This window comes from Alligator mississippiensis, chromosome 2, assembly GCF_030867095.1.
Source record: "Alligator mississippiensis isolate rAllMis1 chromosome 2, rAllMis1, whole genome shotgun sequence".
Classification (NCBI taxonomy): domain Eukaryota; kingdom Metazoa; phylum Chordata; order Crocodylia; family Alligatoridae; genus Alligator; species Alligator mississippiensis.
In genome coordinates, this window is record NC_081825.1 from 225328452 (window position 1) to 225352124 (window position 23673).

General features: G+C 48.0%; 1 protein-coding gene across 8 annotated transcripts in view; it reads left to right on the top strand.

The window, feature by feature from the left end:
* The window catches only part of TSPAN18 (tetraspanin 18), a 210595-nt gene that overhangs the window by 101999 nt on the left and 84923 nt on the right, over positions 1 to 23673 (top strand). For 4 of the 8 annotated variants that reach the window (XM_059722773.1, XM_059722772.1, XM_059722774.1 and 1 more), the window contains one exon: positions 12038 to 12147. The exons of the other annotated variants lie outside the window; for them this stretch is intronic. The gene's annotated coding sequence lies outside the window, so the exon portion shown is untranslated. The remainder of the gene's footprint in view (positions 1 to 12037; positions 12148 to 23673) is intronic. 8 annotated transcript variants of the gene reach the window in all.

Sequence of the window (23673 nt, forward strand, 5' to 3'; positions counted from 1 at the left end):
AACTATGTCACCCTGCCCTGACAGCAGGGAGCTCCAAGCCGGTTTCCCGACCAGCTAGGGGCTCGCTGCTAGCCGCCACACTGGCGGATTGCAGCAGAGGGCTGGGACCTGCCCCTCCCCTGCAGCTCTTTTCAAGTCCCCTGCCTCGATCAAGGAGCCGGAACTGGGAGCTCCCTGCTGCTGGAGCAGGACATTGTCCCTGCTCCAGCAACAGGCACCCTGCCAGGGGCAGGGAGCAGTGTTCCAGCATTGGCCAGGAGACAGCTGTCTCCTGGTCCAGTGTCCCCTGCCAGCCCCTGGGCTAGCATCCAGAGGGAACTTTGAACTCCCCCTCATGGTGGCTGGGGCCTATTGCAGGGCCACAGGAAGTGAGAACAGTTTGCTGCCATTAGCAGCAAATCTGCTCATGCTTCCCTAGATGCCTGCCTGGGAGCTTTTACTCATGAGTAAACTGCTCCTGGATCTAATGCACATATAGACACATTGACAGAGTAGGAGCAGGTGGGCAGGGCCATGCTTCTTGGGGCATTCAAGAGCTCTGTGGAAGTGGTGCAGACATGTCTTCTCTTATTATGTATTGTAATGTACCTAGTAATGTGGTGCCCTAAAGTACTAGTGTAATGGAAGTAGTAACGATAAGACAGGAAGGTCTGTGAGGACCCTTTTTTTGAAGGAATGGGGTTAATGGGATATGTGGCAGAATGTACTTTTGAAACGCCTCTGTTTTAGTGACCTGGAACAGCCAAGATGTTCCTAAAATATTGTGGCAGGGCACTGTTGGTGCCTGCCACTGTAAGGGCTGAGCCAAGCAGCCAGCAGGTGGTTGATTGCGGTGGCCATTTTAGATCTCTGATGGCCTATATAAAAACAGCAATTTGCTGCTGGCAGGCGTGGCAGAAACATCGCCTAGCTGCAAGGTAGAATGCAACATCCCAGAGGTAAGGGCAGGAGCTTTAGGGGATGGTTTGGACACTCCTGGTCCTGGGCATGACCTACAACCGCACCCTGCCGGGAGTGGGTGGCCTGGTGGGGCTCCCAGTGGGGTGGGAGTCCCCAGGAAATACCAGGCCAGTTACCACCTCAGTGAAAGGCAGTTTGGGGCACCTTAGTAATCCCAGCTCCCACAACCAGGTGGGTTACCTCATGGTAGAGCCAAGAAGGTGGACCCAGGGTAGAGAGTGGGCTATAGACTCAGAAGCCTGATTTAGAATACCCTCGACTGGTCAATGCTGGGGCCAGGACCAGAATGGTCAAAACGGCCAGGAGCCCACTGTGAGGGATTCCCAGAGCAAAGGGCCTGGGGTTTATGACTTGCCTTGAAGGTGAGGCCAGGGCTTGTGTGGCCAAAGGTCCTGGGGGGACCACGCCCAAGAGGGGAAAGAGTTCAGGGAGATAGGCAGCCCAGAATGAAGGAGGAATAGGCCACCTGATTGGAGGGATCCACTTGGGGTCCAGATTGGAGGATTCTGGGGCCCAGTGAGGAGCCGGTAATGACAAGAACCATGGATGCCATCTGTGAGGCTTGGACTGTGGTATAGGGGAGGAATGGAGCTGTAGATAGCACCCCTGGCATCAGGGCAAGAAATGGGCAGCCTTCCGCCTAATTAAGATCATAATTATATATCATCAAGGCATGGCAGGCGAGGAGGCAGGCAGTTGGCCCAGAAACAGGTGGGCGGGCCATTGGTAGAAAGGCCCTGAGGAAGCCCCCTCTTACAAATATATTTTTTAACGAGTAGTTTGAGAAAGCTCATAAATATAACTGATAGCCTTTCCTGATTGATCCTGCTCCTATGTTCTGATGGCAACTACTGCAGTGGCTTCCATTAGTAGATTTTCCTTTGCCATTCCATGGTGCCTGAGCTACCACATGGTATTTTCCCATAGTCATAGTATTGGAAATAGTTATATTCCTAGATGAGAGGCAATAGTGAATAATGCTGACTTGTTAATAGCAGCTCCATATGGTGATTATGGGAGGTGCAGTAAAGTAAGTGAACTTGTCCAACACACTTGAGCATGAAGGCTTGGTATGATGCACATTGTGGGCTATCTGTTCACAACCGTCACATCTTTCACTCTGTTAGATTATGAATCCCAAACCTCTCTTATCTCAATTTTTATTCCTCTTGATCCAAGGGTGGCCAAAACCAAAAATTCCTGCAGTGTGGCCTCTGTCTACTCCAGTAAATCAAACCAGATGGAAATTGGGCCTGATTCTGCTTCTTGCAATCATCTTGCACCAACCTAGAATAATATTATTGGTTTAAATTGAGTTGTCTGTGTTGAGAGTGAAATCAGACTCAGCTCTGCAGCTTCAAATCAAAACAGAGCACTGCAAGTTGGGACCTGTAGTTTCCATGGGTTTAATTATGACAGGAAAGAGGTGTGTAAACCTCTGTCTTCTGGGCAATCTATCAACAGCATTTTCAGCTAAGCAAAATGTTGTTTGCCCTGTATCTAGTCTGTAATTCTGACTACATCTGCAACTGCTGGGAATTCCAAGTCTTGCATCTTATCTGGAATGCCAATGAGCTCATATGAAGCTGTTAATGTCTATGTGAGCTTTTTTTATTCCTCATTACCAATGTGATAGAAAGATGATTCTTCAGCTGCTATTCTAACCTGTGGGATTTTACCCACTTAATTAACTTTCTTTCTTGTTAAAGAAGATCTTCTTTTATGCATGGCTGTGTTTGAATTCTTTTCGTGGGACTCTTCTCATGCTTATATCAAAAGCACCAAGGTCCCTAAAGCTGATGGTGGTCATGGAGAGAGTGTCACTGCGGGACCATACTTGGAAGCATCACCTCGTGTTCTGTTAGTAAATTGTTGGAGAGGAGCCAAGCCTGTGGTTAGTTATATCTGAGGCACACAGTTGATCCCCTCCTGGGAGATAAAATGGAAACTGCTGACACTGGGCAGAGGATTCACTGCATGCAGAGTGCTTCATGACATACTTACAAATGCAAGTCTACCAAACACTCATCAACCTTTTAGTTTATTGGTGAGCTGTCTACGTAAATAAATACACACATCAAACCGCCAGCAGACACCTTTTTAGCATGTAGTGTTATGGTCTGAGATGTTGATTTCTGAGGCAGCTTATCTCAGCATCTGTCAAATTAGTGCCAACTCCATGGCTTCATCTCTGCTGTATTTAATGTACAATGGTTTGCATCATGGTAGCTGTAAAATGTAACAAGAAATTGGATGGCTTTACGTCTGTTTGGTGTTGCTCAGAAATTACAAAATGCTTAACTTAAATATTTCCTTAAGTCTTCCTGATCTCTGTCTTGGTGTGCACATCCAATCTCTCATTCACTGTTAATGTTAACTGGGTTTATGCAGCCATGCATATCATTGTAGGCTGGTGGTTCTCAACCTTTTTAGACTTAATCATCCCTTGTTAGACTCAAGGTATCCCTCAGAAAATGCCAGTTCTTAGCTTTCACTCATTTTTTTTACTATGGAAAAATAATAAAGCAATTCTTTAGTTGCAAAGAACTGAGAAAGACCACAGCAGGTCAAAATATTTTTGACACTATGTACTCACTGTGGGTTTATCTTGTGAATCATGTGTAGCTGTTTGGACACCTAACAATGCTAATATTGTGTGGCACCCTGCAGTACCTGAGAATCATTCTTGTAAATCTCACTGGAAGGGAATTGAATGTGCCCATCAGTATCCCAAGATTAACAAATGCTGAACAGGGAAATCATGCAGATAAAACTCTTACATCAGCACTGAGCTAGCCTGCACGAAGACAAAGCTGGGACCTGCAAAGACTGAGGTATACCTCAATGATGTATTGTACATATAACTTCACTTGTATGGCACCTTGATTATACTAAAGTTTCTCCTACAAATAGTAATGGTACTAAGGAAAGAGGAGTGTATATAGAAAGAAGCTGCATTGTGGAGTGTATCCATAGGCTTTCCCTCCTGTTTCTGTATTGGCAGCTGAATGACAGGCAGATTGGTGGAGTGCAGACAGAGAAAGATAGTTTCCTACACATTGCCATGTTGCATTTTGATGTTGGGGAGGGCAAGGGACTAATCAGTTTGATTAATCTGCTTCCATACTGCAGACGCCTATAGGTTTACAAGCTGCAGGACCTACTGTGATGTGTACAACTTGGCCGTGGGGGTTCAAAGCTCAGAAACTGAGTCAACAATACTATAAGTCCAGAAGCCAAAGCCAAAGGTCACAATACTGGGTATTAGTCTGAGCCCAGTATATCACAACAGTAGTTGACTGAGATTTGTGTTCAGGGCCAGGTCAGAGGTCACGAGCCAAAGAATCCAATTTGCAGGATTGGGGGCGAGGCGTTGGGGTCAAAGGCAGAAATAAGGCAGGGGCAAGGCAAAAATAAAACTGGAACAAGGCTGGAGGCAGGGCAGGAGAGTCCAAGGCAGAGGGGAGACAGGAGCAAGGCAGAGATTTGCATCAGAGAGACACGCCAAGATTCAGCAGCAGAGTCAAGAAGCTCAGGGTCAAGGCAGTAGTGAGGGATTAAAGCTGGGAGGTCCAAGACAGGAGCAGGAATACAGGAGTCAGGCAAAGAGCTCCACAGCAGGGGTACTAAGAGTATTGTTGCAGTGACAAGGCCCTGAAGGGTCTTGGGCTTGTGGCCCCCATTGAACCTGCCAAGTCACCTGTCCTCTTATTAGGAAGACCCAAACTCAGCTGGAGCAAGCATGTGGCTAGTCTGCAAGTGGTGCTGCAGTCTGGTTCTCTGGCTGCGGGCACCATGGATCATGGTTGAAAGCCCAAGGACTATGACACTTACATTCATCTTGGTTTGGGAAGACCTGTTTCCTCTCACTTTCCTTCCCACACCCTGCCTACTGTAACTGCATTTGAGGGCACAGAATTTGAGACAAAAACATAGTGGGGAGAAGCTACAAAGTAAATTGACCTGACATCTAGTACCTTAATCAGGGGCACAGATTGAAAATGAAACTTAAGTCATGTCTGTGGTACATAGCAGAGTAGTGATGCCCACGCTATTCGGGGGTGGGTCACCTCTTGACCTAAAAGCAGTGTAGCTCTATCTATGCTAGTGCCATACATGAGTTAATTTGCATAGGGGAGGATAGATTGGGTTGCCTCTCAGTTTGGAAAGAAGACTAGGACTGGGGTGGAAGGACTGAAGAGTAGAGACTAGGACTGGCTAGATGTCTAGAAAGGATGGAGGTGGAGGGAGGGGTAGCAGTAGAGAAGAAACAGGACAGGACATGAGGAGATGAGCTTGGAGCAGGGAATAAGTGGAAGAATATCCAATGAAACCCATCCTCATCCAGAGCCAAGACTGGAAGATTCCTAATTCCCAAGGTTCCCAATTCCTGCCATTTCTGAAACACGTGTGATGTGTTTTTAATTTATCTTTTGTATATAATCACATTGTATGTTACAACAATTGCAAGGGGGTATGACATGTATTATCATATAGCATGAAGGGAGATAGGACACGGATGGAGAGGTATTGGGAATGTCCACAAAGCAATGGATATTATGCTGTGCAACTCATACATGAGTAATTCAGTATTGTGTTTTCATTTTTCATCACAAAAAATGCAGTCCATTAGCCCTCCTCTTCTTTTGATAACCAAGGGAAGGGCAATTTACATGCAGGGGTTAAAACTAAGGGGCTGTGGAGGAAGAAGATAACAACTTCCTTGAACTCTTTTTGGCTTGGATAGGGTCCTCCACAGCTTCTGTTCACTCAGAGGTGATGCAAGAGGCTCCTGTCTCATTCCCATTTTCATCTACTTTAACCATTATTTATATCTATTAGATTTTCCAATAGTCTGCCAAGTGAAGCAAAGGTAATCCCATTGCTTGAATCATTCCAGCAGAGATTGGACAAAATATAGAGGAATGCAAGGAAGAATCTTTTGTTGGGTAGGAAGATTTAGGTGACCTGAGAGGCCTCATCTATCTCTAATGTTCCATGATTAGAGTTGATGGAAGGTACAAACATCCATCTCTCTCCTGCATATGCATCCCCAAAGCTCAAAATAAAATGTTAGTGACCCTAAGTATATTACAGCTCCCTATTGCCAGTTACAGTGGAGCATCAGTTGAAATAGAAGCAAGCAGTGGATGGTTGTTGCCTATAAGGGCAGCACTGTTTCTGTCTAATGGAAAGGAAAGTTGTTAGTAAAAAATGTCATTGAATCATTTTTGATGGCTCATGGTTGTCTGTTCACTGGCATTTGACACGTTCCATCTGATGATTACCAAACATTTCACAGACATGAATGCATTAAACTATATAATACTCCCAGGCAACTTTCCCTCTAAGGTGTGTGCGTGCATGGCCACACACAACTAAAAGTGTGGCCCCACACAGCCTTTTCAAGGCCACACACCAAGAGAGGTTGGCATGGGCTCCTCTGGCTCCTGGGAAGTGCTCCACTCCCTGGCACTGATGCGGGGGAGTGTAGTGCTCTGCTCCCCTGCATCAGGGCTGGGGAGTGGAGCACTTCCCCAGAGCCGGAGGAGCCCGTGCCAGCCACCCACGCCAGCCTCCATACCTGCCTTGCCTCACCTCAGGGAGGAGCCGCTGCCTGTCCCGGTGAGGCTCCGCTGGCTCTGGGACACTGCTCCACTCCCCTGCATGGCCTCAGGGAGCGAGGAGGCACGTGCCGTCAGGGCCTGGGAGAGAAGCAGTGTTCCAAAGGTGGCGGAGCCTCACTGGGGCAGGCAGAGGCTCCTCCTGGAGGTGAGGCAAGGCAGGGATGGAGGCTGGTGCAGGCTCCGCCGGCTCTGGGAAAGTGCTCCACTCCCCAGCCCTGATGCGGGGGAGCGGAGCACTTCCCCAGAGCCGGCAAGCCTGCGCCAGGCTCCGGCTCCGGCTCCTGCCCCTGGCCCCCGGATCCAGCCTCCAGCCATCCAGCCCCCGGTTCCAGCCCCTGGCCCCCAGCTCTGGCCCCTGGCCCCCTGGTCCCTGTCTCCCGGCCCCTGGCCCTGGTTCCCAGCTCCCGGCCCCTTGCCCCAGCCACCAGCTCCCAGCTCCAGCCCCTGGCTTCCAGCTCTGGCCCCTGGCCCAAGCCTCTGGCCCCCAGCCTCCGGCCCCAGCCTGCAGCTCCAGCCTCCAGCCCCTGGACCCAGGCCCCTTTGGTAAGTGTCCCATGCCAGACTGAGGTGGTGCGCTCATGGACCGCTGCTCCTTAGAGGGAACATTGCTCCCAGGGCCAGGAAGCCATCTCTCTTGCCTATTTGAAGGAACGGGACTTAGAATGTTAATGGCATCGGTTTCCAATGGGTGGTGTCCAGAACTGTGCACAATGGCACGTTGTATGTGCAAACACCAGGACTTATGCCACTGCTTACTCTTTTCCTCTAAGTAGACCAGGACTTGCAGAAGTTCATAAGCTTGGAATACATAACAGCCATAGGTGCATGAACCACTGTTGTGCAGGGATGAAGTTTGTATGGGTATGTATGTGAAGGCACAGATTCACCTGAAAATATGTCCCTAATTAAGTGACACAAAATCACATGGCAACCCATTGTCACAGCCAGGAATAGAAGCTAGTCTTCCTGATGCTTAGTCCCTCTGTTCTAACCACCAGACTGCTACTGTTTTTATGAATACCAAGTGCATTGCATGGGATAGATATATGTGTGTGTCAGGGCTGTGCAAAGCTAGGTAGCCAATTCGATTCGTAGGAGATTCGGCCTGATTCGGCAACTGAATCTCCTAATCTGAATCGAATTGGGAGTCCTATTAAAAACTCTGAATCGAATCAGAAGCCTCCGAATTGACTCAGAAAAGATTTGACGCCACTTCAGAGATTCGGCCATAGACTGAACAGGCAGCAGTCCTCACCATGCTGGACACAGCTGCCTCCAGCTGGTAAATCCATGGTGGTGGGCAGAGGGGGGAGACAAGGGGAATGGGGGAGGGAGGGATTGGGCCTGGGACAAGCTGCCCAGCCAGGGAGTGGGGCATGGGAGGAGGGGTGTGGGATGCAGGTGCAGCAGCACTTGGAGTGGGGGCTATGCCCTGCTGCCGCTTGCCCAGCTGGGGGGGGGAGCGCATGTGGGCACAGCTCTCTCTGGGTGGAAGGGGGCAAGCGGCAGCAGGACGTAACCCCCACTCCCAGCAATACTGCACCCACATCCTGCACCTCCCCGGCCCAGCTGAGCAAGCGACGGCAGCACCTGTCCCCCCCCCCCCCCCCCGACTAGGTAAGTGGCGGCAGCGCCCAAACCCCCCCCCCACACCCCCCTCATGCCCCCCTGTGCTGGCTAGCAAACAGTGGCAGTGCCCATCCCCCTGCACTGGCTGAGCAAGCCGCGGCAGTGCCTGCCCCCCTCCCCCCCACTGGCTGGGGAAGCGCCAGCAGGACAGAACCCCACTCCCAGTGCTGATGCAAATGAGGCAGTGCTGGGAGTATGGGCTATGCCCTGCTGCCACTTGCCCCCTTCTGCCTGGAGTGAGCCATGCCTGAATAGTGCCCGGTCCCCCCACCCCAGCTGGGAAAATGACAGCAGGGCATAGCCCCCACTCCCAGCAGTGCTATGTCCGCATCAGTGCTGGGAGTGGGGGATCTGCCCTACCGCCGCTTGCCCAGCCAGTGGGGGGGGGGGGGGGAGGGAGGCATTGCTGCCTCTTTTCCAGCTGGCACGGGTGGGTGCTGCTGCCGCTTGCCCAACCAGTGCAGGGGGGCGGGCACTGCGGCTGCTTGCCCAGCCGGGACAGGGGGGTGCAGGATGCGGCCATGGCACTGCTGGGAGTGGGGGCTATGCCCTGCCACCACTTGCCCCCTTCTGCCTGGAGCAAGCCATGCCCACATCCCACCCGCCCCAGCTAGGCAAGCAGCAGCAGGGCATAGCCCCGATTCCAAGCACTACCATGCCTGCATCCTGCTCCTCCTTCCCCACTCTCCGAGTGCCACACCTCCTGCCCCGGCTGGGTAGCTTCTCCCAACCCCAGCCCCAATCCCTCCCTCTCCCACGCCCCTTCTCTCCCCCCTCCACCCACCACAACAGACTTACCAGCTGGAGGCAGCTGTGTCCAGCATGGTGAGGACTGCTGCCTGTTTAGTCTATGGCTGAATCTCCGAAACTGCACCAAATCTTTGGATCTGATTCAGCTGAATCGAATTGGAACAGTGATTTGAATCTCCAGATTGAATCACTGTCCCTCTGAATTAGCCAAATCCACATCTGAAGTGAATACTTGCTTCTTCGCTCAGGCCTAGTGTGTGTCACAAATCAGGGTACCTGAAACTTAGGCCCTAGCCTTCAAAGTTCTGGTCTCAGATTTTTCACTTCCATTTGTTTAAATTTACAGTCTAAAGTATTCACTTCTCCAGGGAAGGGCAGGGTGTTATGAGGAGGAAGGCTGATACCAATGTGCATGATAGAATCTAATTTGACGCGGTCTGGCGTGACAGTAGCACTCACCAGCTTGCTGAAAGCTAATGGCATTTGCATTTTGCTGCCTAGCAAAATAAACAGTGTGCTAGCTCATGCTAGCCAGCTCATCTGGAGAGCACAACAGGGAAGGAGGGATTGTTGGTACACAATGTGTAGCACTGTCTTGGTATTTTATAGAGATTAGCTCATGTAGTTGTTAGAAAGACACTGTATTCTATCTTTTCTTCTAAGTCCTGGGTGAGTTTTATATACTTTGGCTTCCTGTGAAGTGCAAGCCTCATTCCCCAGACATGGATGTGCCATCAGGCTCTAGAGAAGGCATTTGGGATGGTGGAGCTGTTTTAGTCAGAGGAGAGCAGAGAAGCAAGGTGAAAGGGGAAAGTGAGAGAAGAAGGAACTCTGTAAACATGAAATAGGCCCTTGTTGTGCCAGCTTTATATCTGAATCCCATCTGGCAGTGGGAATGAGATCTTGCCACAGTGCTGGTTCATAGAGGAGGACAGATACATGGTTGTTGTGTACAACGTGTGCTCTTCCTCTCTGACCAAGGGGGAAGTGACAGGATCCGAGGTGACTTACCTCTACCTCCTGCCTCCCAAAAGGCCCTTGACTGACAGGTGGGTCAGTGACTCTACAGTAATTTTCTGAGCACAGTGTTATCCTATGGTAAATGTGAGTTAGCCTACATCCCAGTGAAAATGATGTGAACTGTCCTGCATTTACTATGTGGTAAGAGCATGCATGCAGACAGTTACCATGGAGTAGCAGACACACTGTGAATTCACACCATCTCTTGCCTTCCCATAGCTTCTTTGTATGCTTATATCGCAGGCCCTTTTCCTCTCCAGCCTTCCTGATAACTGTGTCACTATGCTCTAGTGGGCGCATCTACACATTCTATTAAGGTGCTGTGATGAACTCCACTGCAGTTCGTGTTGGGGTCAGCTGCTCCTGGGCACAGCATCTGCATGTGTGCCCTGGACCGCAGCAGTTTGAGCTGGGGCAGAGCAGCCCTGGGGCTGGCAATGTGTCTGGGGGTTCAGCCCCGGGCTCTGGGTAGTGGCTTCGGGGGGTAGAGGGGCTGGCTGGGGCAAAAGGGTGCTACAGTACGGGGCTAGCCAGCGGGCAGCCACTGCACTTTAGCACCGTGGTGCCTCAGCCAGCCCCTGTTACCATCTACAGGTAAGTACTCCACTGTAAGATAGTACTGTCCTGATCAGTATTATCTTATGGTGGAGTTTATTAATTTACTGTGCCCTAATACCAGCGTACATGTAGATGGTGATACTTTACTGTGATGCTATTTAGTCAACTCTGCAGTAAAGCGCACATGTAGATGCACCCAGTGTGTCTAAAATATGGCTGCTAAAATCATTTTTCCCTGCAATTTGACCATAGAACTCTCTTGCTCAGTAGCCCCATTCTCTACTGCATTAAATTAAAACTCCTCATCCTCACCTTTCAGGTGACTGGTTCAGCCTACTATTTAGATCTAATCACATCCACCTTTCTTTCCTTTCACTCTAGTAGAAGTGCCTCTTCCATTCTGGCCCAAGGCACAAAGGTCAGGGAAGCAAATTCAGTAGCCAGGCAACTCCTTATAACGGAGGGGGGGCAATTAATGAGTTTTAGTGACCTGTCAAGGGCCACATGTCTCTTTCTCTCTCTGTTTCCCTCCTTCTAGAACTGGGATGGAGCTGTAGTTTGCTATGAGCCCCAACACTCAGATGTAGACCAGATAGGGACTTCCAGTGCAGTGGGCGATGGCAGCATCAGCTGTAGGCATAGCCATCAGGTTCCAGTGCCCCAAAGCGAAACCTGCTGGTGGTGTCCACAGCTGACACCACCACAGCAGAAGCTCCTGCCTGGGCCCACAACTGATGGCACTGGCAGGTTCTGAGTCTAAGCTCCAGGTGGGAGCTTCTGTTGCACCAGGAGGGCACTAGCATCAGTTGTGGATGCTGTGGGGGGTGGGAGGGGTTCCATGCCAAGGCTCCTGAACCCGCTGACGGTGTCCACAGCTGACGCCACTGCCCGCCTTCCCACCACAGCTGAAGCCCCTGCCCAGGTCCATAGCTGATGCTGCTGGGAGGAAGTGGGCCCACCTGGTACAGTGAAAACAGACCTGCCTGCCCACCTGGCACCATGTGGCAGCCAGAGCTGGCACTGCTGGCCACCCATGGACCATCTCCAGTTAGCTGACACCTGTGGACCAGATCAAATCTGTTGACAGGCTGCATCTAGCCCATGAGCCCACCCCTGCCTTATAACCTGGCTGGTGGCTGCTATCCTCTTAGAGCAGCAGTTGTGAATTCAGAGCAACTTGGCTTTGCTTCATACCTCACTTGGGAGATTCCTCCTTCTCATTAAGTTTCCGACCCTGTTGTGACCAGGCTACTTGGGCTTGGGCTTGGCCTTGGGGAGGGAGTAGGGAAGAGGATTATCCCAAGAGGGAATTTGCTGGATTTATTCCAGAGGAAGTTTTGTATTTTCATTGTGTCATATAGATGTGTAAGGAAATTCTGACCTGCACCTGCGTAAGCAGAAGCGACTAAGTGAAGGCTGCAGTCTCCTAGCTCTTGATTGTATGGCCTGCAGTTCTGGTATTTTGTTTATGTTGTTCCATTTGTTCCTGTCAGCCCTCCTGGACACACCATCGGGGTGCTGAGGATCCTGACTGATGCATGTTTACCTTGACCTGACTTCTGGAAAAGAACAAGTGCTGCTCTGAAAGTTTGCTAGTACTGAGGTAAATGAGGTAGATGACATATCTGACCCTGCGGGCTCTGAGATCAGGCTTTGGGTGGCTGTTCACTACACCATTTGGGGATGACGTTTTCTCTGGAGTGGCTGCATTGCTGATTCCTACCACAGCTGTTGGGGAAGATTTGCATTCATAGATTCATAGATGCTAGGGTCAGAAGGGACCTCAAAGGATCATTGAGTCCGACCCTCTGCCAGGGACAGGAAAAAGTGCTGGGGTTATGTGACCCCAGCCAGGTACCTGTCCAGTCTCCTCTTGAAGACCCCCAAGATAGGGGAGAGCACCACCTCCCTTGGAAGCCCGTTCCAGATTCTGGTGGCCCTAACTGTGTAGAGTTCTTTCTGATGTCTAGCCTAAACCTACTGTCCATCAGCTTGTGGCCATTGTTTCTGGTTATTCCAAGGGATAAACAGAGCATCCTCCTTCCCTGCTGTCCCTCCTTCGTTCCCCGCCCCGGGTGAATTCATATGCTGCCACAAGATCCCCCCTCAGTCTTCTCTTGCAGAGGCTGAAAAGGTCCAGGTCCCTCAGCCTTTTCTCATAAGGCCTTCCCTGCAGGCCTCTAACCATACAAGTGGCCCTCCTCTGGACCCTCTCAAGGTTGTCCACATCCTTCTTGAATTGCAGCACTCAGAATTGGGCACAGTACTCTAGCTGCGACCTGACCATTGCTGCATAGAGGGGGAGCATCCCCTCCCTGGACCTGCTCGTGATGCACCTACTAATGCATGACAAAGTGCAGTTACCTCTGCTAATTACTTCGTCACATTGATGACTCATGTTCATCTTGGAGTCGACAACGGTGCCGAGATCTCTTCCTGCTGCTGTGCTGCTTAAAAGGTCATCCCCCAGCCTGTAGGTCTGCTGGTGATTCCTTCGCCCTAGGTGCAGCACCTTGCACTTGTCCTTGTTGAACTGCATCCTATTGATCTCTGCCCACTTCTCTAACCAGCAGATGAATTTCATTTTAAAGAGAACTGAAGTTTTGGGGAGATCAAAATTGTTCATGAATTTAAGTGAACTTGAGCATATATTTTCTCCTGGAAAAAAAAAATGGGGAAAAAGTCCAGAAAGTCTAAATATTGCATTTTAATACTGCTGAAACAAAATGTTTTGTGTTTTTTCTCCCCATTTCAAACCATGTTTTTTTTTAAATTGATGTAAATCTAAAAGAGCATTTAAAAGAGTCCAGATACAAATAAAGTATTTCACTTCAGGTGGGATGAAATGTTTCAGGTTGATTGACCCAAATTTCCGTTACATTTCCTTCCAATGTTTGTTTTCTTGCCCTCAAGAACCATCACTTACACCACTCTCACTGTGCTGAATCAAGGAAACTGGAGCTACAAGACAGGAGAGGGGCGTAGTTTCCTAGTTTCTAGCTAATGCAACATTGCTCCCTGCAGTATGCTCCCTAGTCTTGTTTTAAATTATGGGATTTCCCCTGTTTCCCTGGGGAGACTAGTCCAAAGTCTAATAGAATCAATCTGTTTATTTCCCTCTTAACCCCTGACCATGGCAGGCACAATTAGTTGTTGGTGATGGGAGGGTTTGGGTTTTTTGTGTTGTGAAGGCTGCACATAAACACAGCTCCCTGTTTAAAGGCACCACAGGGCTGCATTTTGTGTCTTGTCTAGCAGGTAAGTTTATAGTTTTGTATATGTGAAAGACCACAAACTTGCCTTCTGTCTGTCAGATATTGTGTGTCTGCCCATAGCTACTGGTCCACCTAAACTACTCTGCTCTGTGCCACAAGCCCTTCAGAGTTCTGCTCAGTAATGTGGGAGCTTTGTCACCTACCTTTATTTATGGCATAGAAAGGCAAAGAATAATGTAGTCAGACACCAGGAGGAAGGACAGCATCAAGGAAGAGAAATATGTTTTCTCCCACTGCAGACTGGTTGGGCCAGTTTTGTCTCTGAAGCTTAAACACTTCTTGACTCCATTTAGAACCTAACATCATCTGTTTTGACATTGCTGAGGGATCTCCCTGTGTTTCCCCAGTACAGTGGCCTTTCTTAGATGAATGAAGTCTGTGGCCTCTTTCAGTGTAGAAACCTGGAAAAGCCCTAAATAATCCTATTTTGGTTTATCCAAAAAGGGCAGAAGGAAGGATCTTTCCTGAAGTTCTCACCGGGTTTTCAGATAGTCAAACAAAGGAGGGGACTTGCCTTTGGAAAACAGTTCCAATGGTAGGGAGGTTTTGCCTGCTTGTCAGTCCCCATTTTCCCTTTCCTAATTCTGTCTTTTATCCTTTGGGTCCCTTTTTCTGTGCATGAGGGGAGAACAGTCCTTTCTCTCCATGGAAGAACAGCAACATTTTACTCTTTGTAAGTCTGGGACCATCTGGGCCAGAATGGTCAATAGCTTGATCAGTCACATACTGTCAGAAGCTCCTGGGGACTAGGAGGATAGGGCCTGTCTGCATGGGAACACTGTTGTGAGATAAGTGTTGGTATGAGTTTAAAGTGCAATGGCTATTCTGCAGTAATTCCCCTGGTGAGCACACTCATATTCTGATTCTGAACTAGGATTGTCTTTTCAGATTTTAGGTTACTCCATCAGTAGTGTAACTAAATGAGCTATGTGAGGCACCAGCTCTGGCAGCACTGTACCTAGACTCCTGGCAGCCCCAGGCAAACCTTTAGTATCAGGCCCCCCTTTGCCAAAGATAATGGTAATAATAATTTTCAAATTACCATTTTCAGGCCTTCTTTCTGTCTGGGCCCCGGGCAGCTGCCTGGTTCACCTATGCCTGTGAGAGCTCTGAGCTCTGGGAATTGACTTGGAGGGACAAAAAAATAGCTCCTGCTGCTGTTGCTGGCCTGGTGCCACTGGTAGAAGCCCAGCTGCTGCCACAGCCCTATGCACTGTCACTACCAAAGGCAAAAAAATGCCCAACTGTGTCTCTGTAATCCACTTCCATTTAAAAGCACATTTTTAGTGTGAATCGGGCATGTTCTTATTTTGAAAAATATGGTATAGTTATCATACTGGGCTGTTTTTTCCATGTAGCAAAGCCTAAGCTTTTAAATTGTGATCTCAAAATGATTTATAGACCCAGTCAATTTAATAAATTCTGTGAATTTTTACTGTACTTATCAGAACAGTATTTCTTAAGCCTGAGGGATAGAGTTACATGGATTTAGTATGTTTGGAAAGGAAGAAGTTTTGTCTGTTAAGCCCAAAGCCAAATTACCCATTGTTTTTAAATGCTGTAATCACTTATAATTTCTCTTCAGCTGTCTTTTCAGTGGTCTGCTGCTTCATGTCTATTTGTAGTATGTTTTAAAGGAGGAGAAAGTGGTGACTGAAGCAAGGTGTAATGATCCATAGAGCTTTACAACATCTGCAGCTGGCATTTTCCATTTCTGCTTTCCTTGGCAGACTCAACTCCACCAGGGGTTTCAGCTACCCTGGGAAGAAGAATTGGGTAGTAGATGTCACATGTACTCTCAGACACTCTCTCTCTCGTACATTTATCTTTGTGCTGGCTTTTAAAAGGACTGCATTAGAGTTGATGTTGTGGAGTACAAGTCACACTTCAAATTAAGATCCTGGGGATAGTCCTTTCAAAAGCTGCATTTCTCAAGCTGGGAACTATTGACCTCTTTCAGTGCAGACACACAACCAAAAGGAAATGGGGGATGAGGGCCAGCAGGGAATTTTTTGTTTTTACTTCACCTCTCAGGCTGAGCTATTGTTTGAGCTTCCACACAGGTCTGCTTACCAATAGGAAAAGAAGCATTACACTAAGTTCTTTTAGAAAATAGATATTTACTGTCAACTTCTCTTCATGAGGTTTGTTCTTCTTTTGTGCATGGAGTATATGTACAAGAGGAATCAAAGTGGATTGTGCAGTGCATATGCCTGCCTTGGTGTATGCTGTGGATTTCATCTAGATGCTCTAGTTGCAGTTTACTAGATAACACTAAGTGAAGAAAATACTAAAACTCAGCTGCAGTGTTAGGGGCAAAAGTCATCAGTAGGGATCCTGGTTTTCTCTGATAAAAAATCGCAAATTCTCTGATTAGAAGCTCAAAAAATGAAACACAGCTATATATATATATATATATATATATATATATATATATATATACACACACATACACGTATTAGTTGACCACAACGTCTTATTGATATATTTACAATTTTAAAGCAATTTGCAAGCCTACCAATGCCTCAATAACTATAATAAAATAAATTCTAAATACCTCTAACTTTTAGTATTTAGTTTTGGGATATTTATCAAAGAAAATCTGAACTTCCTCTGTCTCCTTAGCTCACAGAATGCAGGTCCAGGCACTTCACTCCCAAGTCACAGCCTCCCAGCCCTGCTGGTGCCCCTCACTTCCCTCCACAGCCCCCACAGACTTGCTTCTGCCCCTCGCCCCCCACCCCCAGCCCCCTGCCCACCCCCAGCCTTGCCGGAGGGGGCCCACAGCTGCCAGGGACTCGGGTCCGCATCCCCCTGCCAAACCCCGGCTGCCACCCATGGGAGGTGGCGGCAGTAGCTGCTTCAGCGTAGAGGAGTATGGAGCCCAGCTCTTCCCCTCTCCCCCCCCCCCCCCCCCCCCCCCCCCCATGGCAGCACAGCTAGAATGGAGCTGATGGCGGGAGGTGGGTGCAGGCTACCCACTGTGGGCTTGGGCGGGTGGGGAGAGAGGGGGCTGGCTCCATGCTTCTGCATGCACTCCCAGGGGGAGTGTACTCACTCCTCCCACTCCCCCCAGTCCCTTGCAGGCTGGAACTCTGTTGTTCAAAGTATGATTGTGGCTGCTCTCTGAGCAATCCTGCACTCCTTAATTTTGGCTGAACCTCTGGAGATTTGTGAACAGAACTATACTCTTTCCAGTTAGCCCTTTCTTGCTACAGGAAGAGTGCCGCTCTCTCCCAAGAACTACACAGTTATGCTTCCAAAATGAGACGTCACTCACAGTAAGTGGTGCAGAACAGTGACCCCTCCTGCTCCTCTCTTACATGAGGAATGAAGTAGTTGACAATTTTTGACATTTAAGCAATCATTACTGGATATCAGAGTTAACACCCATTGAGATAAATGGGCCAGTTCATCTCTCAGTGTTATAGTTGCAGGCTCCCTGCAGGCTCTCAGGCATCCTGGCATTGGTTACACTCAGCTCACATTATAAGACTTTCTTTCCAGTGCTGACAGCTAGAGAATGATATATTAATTTATTTTATATTAATGAAAGATGAGACTAGAGAACAAGAGTTATTTCAGTGAGGTGCCTGTGTGTCGTGTGGGCACATATCAACTCTGAGTCCTGCTCTGAACATTCCCTTGATGATCAACTTTCATAGACTCTTCACTCCCCCTGTTAGCAACAGCTGATGCCCTGGACCTGTTTAGGATGGGCCTGCTTTCCTGTGGAACTGGGAGCTCACAGGCATTTAAATATGAGTTAATAATGAGGAAGTAAATTGGAACTAGAAATGTCCTTATTATCAGCTAGAGATAATGGGTGCCTATAGCCATGCTGTGGGGCTGTTCTGATGTGCTGTAATTACTCAAGTCTGCTGGAGTGTGGTAATTACCATGTTGCAGCCAGCCTCTGCATCTTGTGTATTAATGTCCCCGCACTTCAAAATGGAAGTGGGGCACTTGAAATAAAGCTTGTCAAATGAGCTTTAGTTCAAACACCCCCGTCACTATTTTGTAGTGCGGGGATGCTAATACATGAGATGTTGTAGCACTTTAATTAGAGCCGTTCTTGGAGCCGCTCCAATTAAAGTACCTCACTCCCACCCTTGGAGCACGTGTAGAAGTGCCTAAGTATTCTAACACTCGGGTGTTAACAAAATCCTACTGGGTGCATCTACACATGCAATTAATTCAAAGCAATAAACTCCAGAACATTTTGAGCCGAAGTAAACTACTCCTGAGTGCAGCCTGTATGCCCAGGGTAGCAGCAATTTTGAACCAGGGCAGAGCCAGCCCAGGCTGGTAGGGAGTATGGGGAGGTCAGCCCCAGGCTCTGACTGTTGGCATCATGAGGTAGAGGGGCTGGCTGGGGCTACGTGGGTGCTGAAAGTGCAGAGCCATGGGGCTAGGTGGCAGGTAGGAGTCTGGTCTCCAGGTGGCTGGGCTGATCCAGTGCAATTCATGCCCATGGTCAGCATCTACACATGCATTTCATCTCAGTAAATTACCCCAGCACAAGATAGTACTGTCCCCAACAGTTCTATCTTACGCAGGCATAAATTAGTTTACAGCCTAATACCATCACACGTGTAGATGGTGATGCTTTACTCCACAGCTAATTAGTCTACTCCAAAGTAAAGCGCGTGTGTAAACATGGCCTCTGTGTGTAATTACATCCTGTTCAAAGTGCTGTGCCAAGAGAAGAGGGGGTTTACACCAAGTGACATTAGAAAAGCAGAGCTGCCTTAATCATCACACTGAATCTGAGGGTAAGCTACAGACTGGAGAAAGAATAAAGGATTTAAATTCCTTAGTTTGAGGTCTGTGCAAGCAGATATGTTTTTGATTTACACATTTTATAATGCTGAGTAAAGTTGAAGTCTTACCTCAACAGCAGTCAGAACTAATAACCTTATTTCCTTAGGGATTTCTTAAGAAATAGAGATGCAAGAAAGGGGGAGGTGTGGAGGGGGAGGGGTAGTACACGTGCATGTGCCTATCCACATAGATCTGCTTACACTTGTGTATTAAAACAAAGTTTGAAACTGGGACACTGAGTCTTTTACCTGTTCAAATGAAGCCTAGATCAATAGGAACTCATAATTATTATTAGTCAAAGTAAAGATTGAGGATAATGTTGTGCTTAAAGATACTTAAGGGGAATCTCAGAGCTCTGCATTCAATTCCTAACTTTCTTACACACTTCCTTTGTGATTATTGGCAAGTGACTTCATTTCTCTGTGACTCACTTTCCAATAATTACCCTAGTACTTACAGCTAGCCACAGGGTTTCTATTCCTATGTTTCACTGAGAAATAGACTTTTTTTAAAAGTGAATGAATTTTGTAGCCTTAGTTCCCCTATGAATTCAAATATAGTGCAAATAGTATTCTCTTGGCTGTTTGCGTTCTTTAAAAATCATTATTGGTCTCAAAGAAGCCCCTTTGGGCCTTTTTGGTGGAAATTGTCAACTCAGAGAAGAGAGGTTAGATCAGGGACTGAGTGGGGCCCGAGAAACTTTACCATTGGACATTACCTACATTTGGGAAAACTAGGTGCGTCTACACAGGATGTCATACTGCACAGTAGTGTAGTTGGTTTACCGCGTAGAAAGCTATGCACATGCTTACTGCGCAGCAAACCTCACTAATTAGTAAATTTCCTGAGTAAATTTGCTACCTTCAGATACAAGTAGTTATTCGTGAGTATTTAATGTGCAGTAGCGCTTGTATAGATGCCTGACCAGAAGCAAATGTGCTCCTGGTAAGCCAGCCACCAGGGGGCGGGAGATTACTCCCTGACCCTGGGAGCCACCTGCTGCTGGGACAGGCTCCACCATCAGAGCCTGGGCGGAGACTATGTCATCCTGCCTCAGCATCAGGGAGCTCCAAGCCCCCCTGCTCCAAGATTGCAATTGGGGAGCAGGGGCTAGGAGATCCTTATCTCTCAGCTCCAGCTCTGGGGCAGTGGGGCTGGCACTGGGAAATCCTTATTTCCCAGCACCAGCTTCATTGTTGTGGGGCTTGGGCTGAGAGATCCTTATCTCCCAGTGCCAGCCCTGCAACCATGGAGCTGGTGGTGGGAGATAAGGATCTCCCAGCCTGAGCCCTACAACTGTGGAGTTCGGTACTGGAGATAAAGACCTCCACAGTTGTGGAGCTGGTGCTGGGAGCTCCCTACTGGCAGGGTCTGGGGAGCCCATTCCCTGCCCAGCTCCATGCTCACGGAGCTGAGCTGGGAACAGGCTCTCCAGCCTTTGCCCTGCTATTGTGGAACAGGGGCTGGAAACTGTCCCAGTCAGGGGCAGCTTCCAGGCCCATGCCCCAGTTGCATGATTGAGGTAGGGGACTTGGAAAGAGCTGCAGTGGTGGGGCAGGTCCCAGGCCCCTGCCCCATCTACCTGTGGGACATCTAGCAGTGAGCCCTCAGCTGGGCAGGGATTTCTTATTAACTTGGGGCTTGCTACTTGCTGCCCCACTGGTGAATTGGGGCAGGGGCCTGAGACCTGGCTCTCCCCTGCAGCTCTTTCCAAGTCCCCTACCTCAATCAGGGAGCCGGGACTGGGAGCTCCCTGAGACATTCATAGGTTCATAGATGTTAGGGTTGGAAGGGACCTCAATAGATCATCGAGACTGACCCCCTGCATAGGCAGGAAAGAGTGCTGGGTTCAGATGACCCCAGCTAGATGATTATCTAACCTCCTCTTGAAGACCCCCAGGGTAGGGGAGAGCACCACCTCCCTTGGGAGCCCGTTCCAGACCTTGGCCACTCTAACTGTGAAGAAGTTCTTCCTAATGTCTAGTCTAAATCTGCTCTCTGCTAGCTTGTGGCCATTATTTCTTGTAACCCCCGGGGGCGCCTTGGTGAATAAAACCTCACCAATTCCCTTCTGTGCCCCCGTGATGAACTTATAGGCAGCCACAAGGTCGCCTCTCAACCTTCTCTTGCAGAGGCTGAAGAGGTCCAGGTGCCCCAATCTCTCCTCATAGGGCTTGGCCTGCAAGCCCTTAACCATACGAGTGGCCTTCCTCTGGACCCTCTCCAGGTTATCCACATCCTTCTTGAAGTGTGGCGCCCAAAACTGCACACAGTATTCCAACTGCGGTCTGACCAGTACCCGATAGAGGGGAAGTATCACCTCCTTGGATCTATTCGTCATGCATCTGCTGATGCACGATAAAGTGTCATTAGCTTTTCTGATGACTTCGTCACACTGCCAACTCATGTTCATCTTGGAGTCCACTAGCACTCCAAGATCCCTTTCTGCTTCCGTTCCACCAAGCAGGTAATTTCCTAGGCAGTAGGTGTGCTGGACATTTTTCCTCCCTAGGTGCAGCACTTTGCACTTCTTGTTGAATTGCATTCTGTTGTTTTCTGCCCATATGTCCAACCTGTCCAGGTCTGCTTGTAGTTGTTCCCTGCCCTCCGGCGTGTCCAGCAGGAGACGCTGCCTGGCAGCAGGCAGCCCCTCAGGGGCAGGGAGCAATGTCCCAGCCCTGGCCAGGAGACAACTGTCCCCGGGCCTGGTGCTCCCTGCCAGCCCCTGGGTTAGCATCCAGAGGGAGCTTTGAACTCCCCCTGGTAGCAGCAGGGACCTATTGCAGAGCTTCAGGAAGTGGGAGCAGATTTGCTGGTAAGAACAGCAGATCTGCTGCTACATCCGTGCATGTGTACATGCCTGCCTGGGATTGTTTACTCATGGGTAATTTACTTGCAAGTAAACTGATCTCAGATCAAATGCCTGTGTAGACACACCCATTGAGACCTATCACTTACCATTGGTAGAATATATGTTGGAAGCTATAGTATAGTCAGCTTCCAAGCATTTGGGGCTAGATGCCTCTGTAATAAAAACTGCCTACACTTTCTCTTTATTACAGCCCCTACTAGTACCGTTACCGATAGAGAATTATGTGTCTCAGTTATCTGTTGAAGATACTCTGTTTGGATTGGGCTTTACAGAACTCAGAACAGGTTAGCTGGATGCCTGTGTGTGATGGCTTGCCCAGCCATTGCCAAACATCCATACACTGTGGATTCATACTGCTCCATCTATTCCCATTACCTACAAAAAAGCAAAACACAAAATGAGTTTTTTGATTAGAAAAAATTACCCCTCGGCAATGTGTGTCAATGAAACACAAAGTGCAAGAAGATTTAAATCAAGCAATTTGAATTACTACTTTTAATAACTTTTTTTAATGTGCCAAAAAAAAAAGAAGTGAATTCTCAGGGGCTGGTTGATTTAAAAGAGGCTGTAGTCTGGTCCTTTGTCCTACAGTACAAAGATTTGAGGAGGTGCTAAATCATCATTCTTCAGGGCATAAGCTCAAACACTGAATGTTAATCGTTAGGTGCAGCTTTACCTGGGAGCTGGTTATTCCATAACTACCATCTGAAACATGTCTCGCACTTTCCTCTAAAGCACTGGCTTTCAAACTGTTCTGTAGAATCCCGAGGTGTCACAATAGGTCATCAGGGTTTCCACAGAGAGATTATGGGTAAGGGCTGAGCAACCTGAGAGGGTTTTTTGTGCCAGGTTGCTCTGTGTCAGTCTGGAACAGAGGAGTGATGTCAGAAGGAGTGATATGAAAGGGTTTTGCAACTTTAGAAAGTTTGAAAACCAGTGGAAGCATTTGGCCACTTTTGATAACAAGATATTGGACATCTGGACCCAATGCTGTTTTGCCTCCAAGGCACCTCAGTACAATCCTGTTTTACTCTACTTAACTCCCTGAAAAAAGTAACCTGTAACAAGCCTAAGACTGAGTGACCAAAAAGCAGTGAGGAGAAGGAGGTGAACTCACCTACCTTTTGTGTTAACAGTTTTTCAAGCTGGGTGGCATAGGTGCATGTAAGGGCCACAGAGGTACCTAATGGAAGAAATAAGAATTGAGCCCTTGTCAGTATTGCTCAGGTTGGCCATTTCCCTGTTCTGCTGTGAAGAAAACTCTATAGCCAGGAAATACATATTCTGACTTACTCCCCAAGAAGCTTTCACTGATTTCACAGAGTGATCGTGTTGCATGGGTGAAGTGTATGCTGGGGCAGGATTTATCCTGTTGACTTACCTTGCTGAACTGTGATGGTTTTAAATCCAAGGGTAATTTTCAACAGGATTAAAATTTAAAACCAATATCAAAGCCACTTACAAAAAACAACAAGCATTTAAAAATATAATTGCCCCATAAATATTAACCAAACAAAAAAGAAGAAAAAGAGTCAGTCCTCTTATTCCCATAATTTTATGTTGGACTTTCAAAACTGAGCTGTGGGTTTATCATGAATTACTAGACTGCTGATTGAGTTGGCTTAGCAAATGGATTATGTTACTGGAAAGTAATATCGCTTGCCAGAGCTGGCTTTGCTTTTCCATTTCCCTTCCGCTTCACAAGTTTATGCATTTATCTGGTAGCTGCACTGAAGGCCAAACTCTCATTGAATTGATTAGGACCAGGAGTTGGCTTTAAATGTTCTGTCTCCTATGGCCAAACTCCAATGAACAATTTTAGTACTATGGAGAACAAGCAGTCAAACTACTTTACATTATTGCAGCTTTATGGTGAGTTTAAATGCATAGAAATTGGGAAATGTGAAACTGTTTCCCACAGCAACTTAATTTGTTCACAGGGTAATATTCAGTGTGTGACTCCACAGGCTGTTCAAAATGTGTGCCCCTCAGAATGCTGATGGGGGGGATTTGGGTTTTTTTTTAAAAGAGAAAGTTATTAAAAAAAAAAAAAAAAAAGGATGAAGTGCTCCAAAATTTCTTAAGTTAAAGAAAAGAAAGAGAGAAAGAGTTGCATTACACATGTTAAGACATTTTTCAGATACATGCAGAAATGACT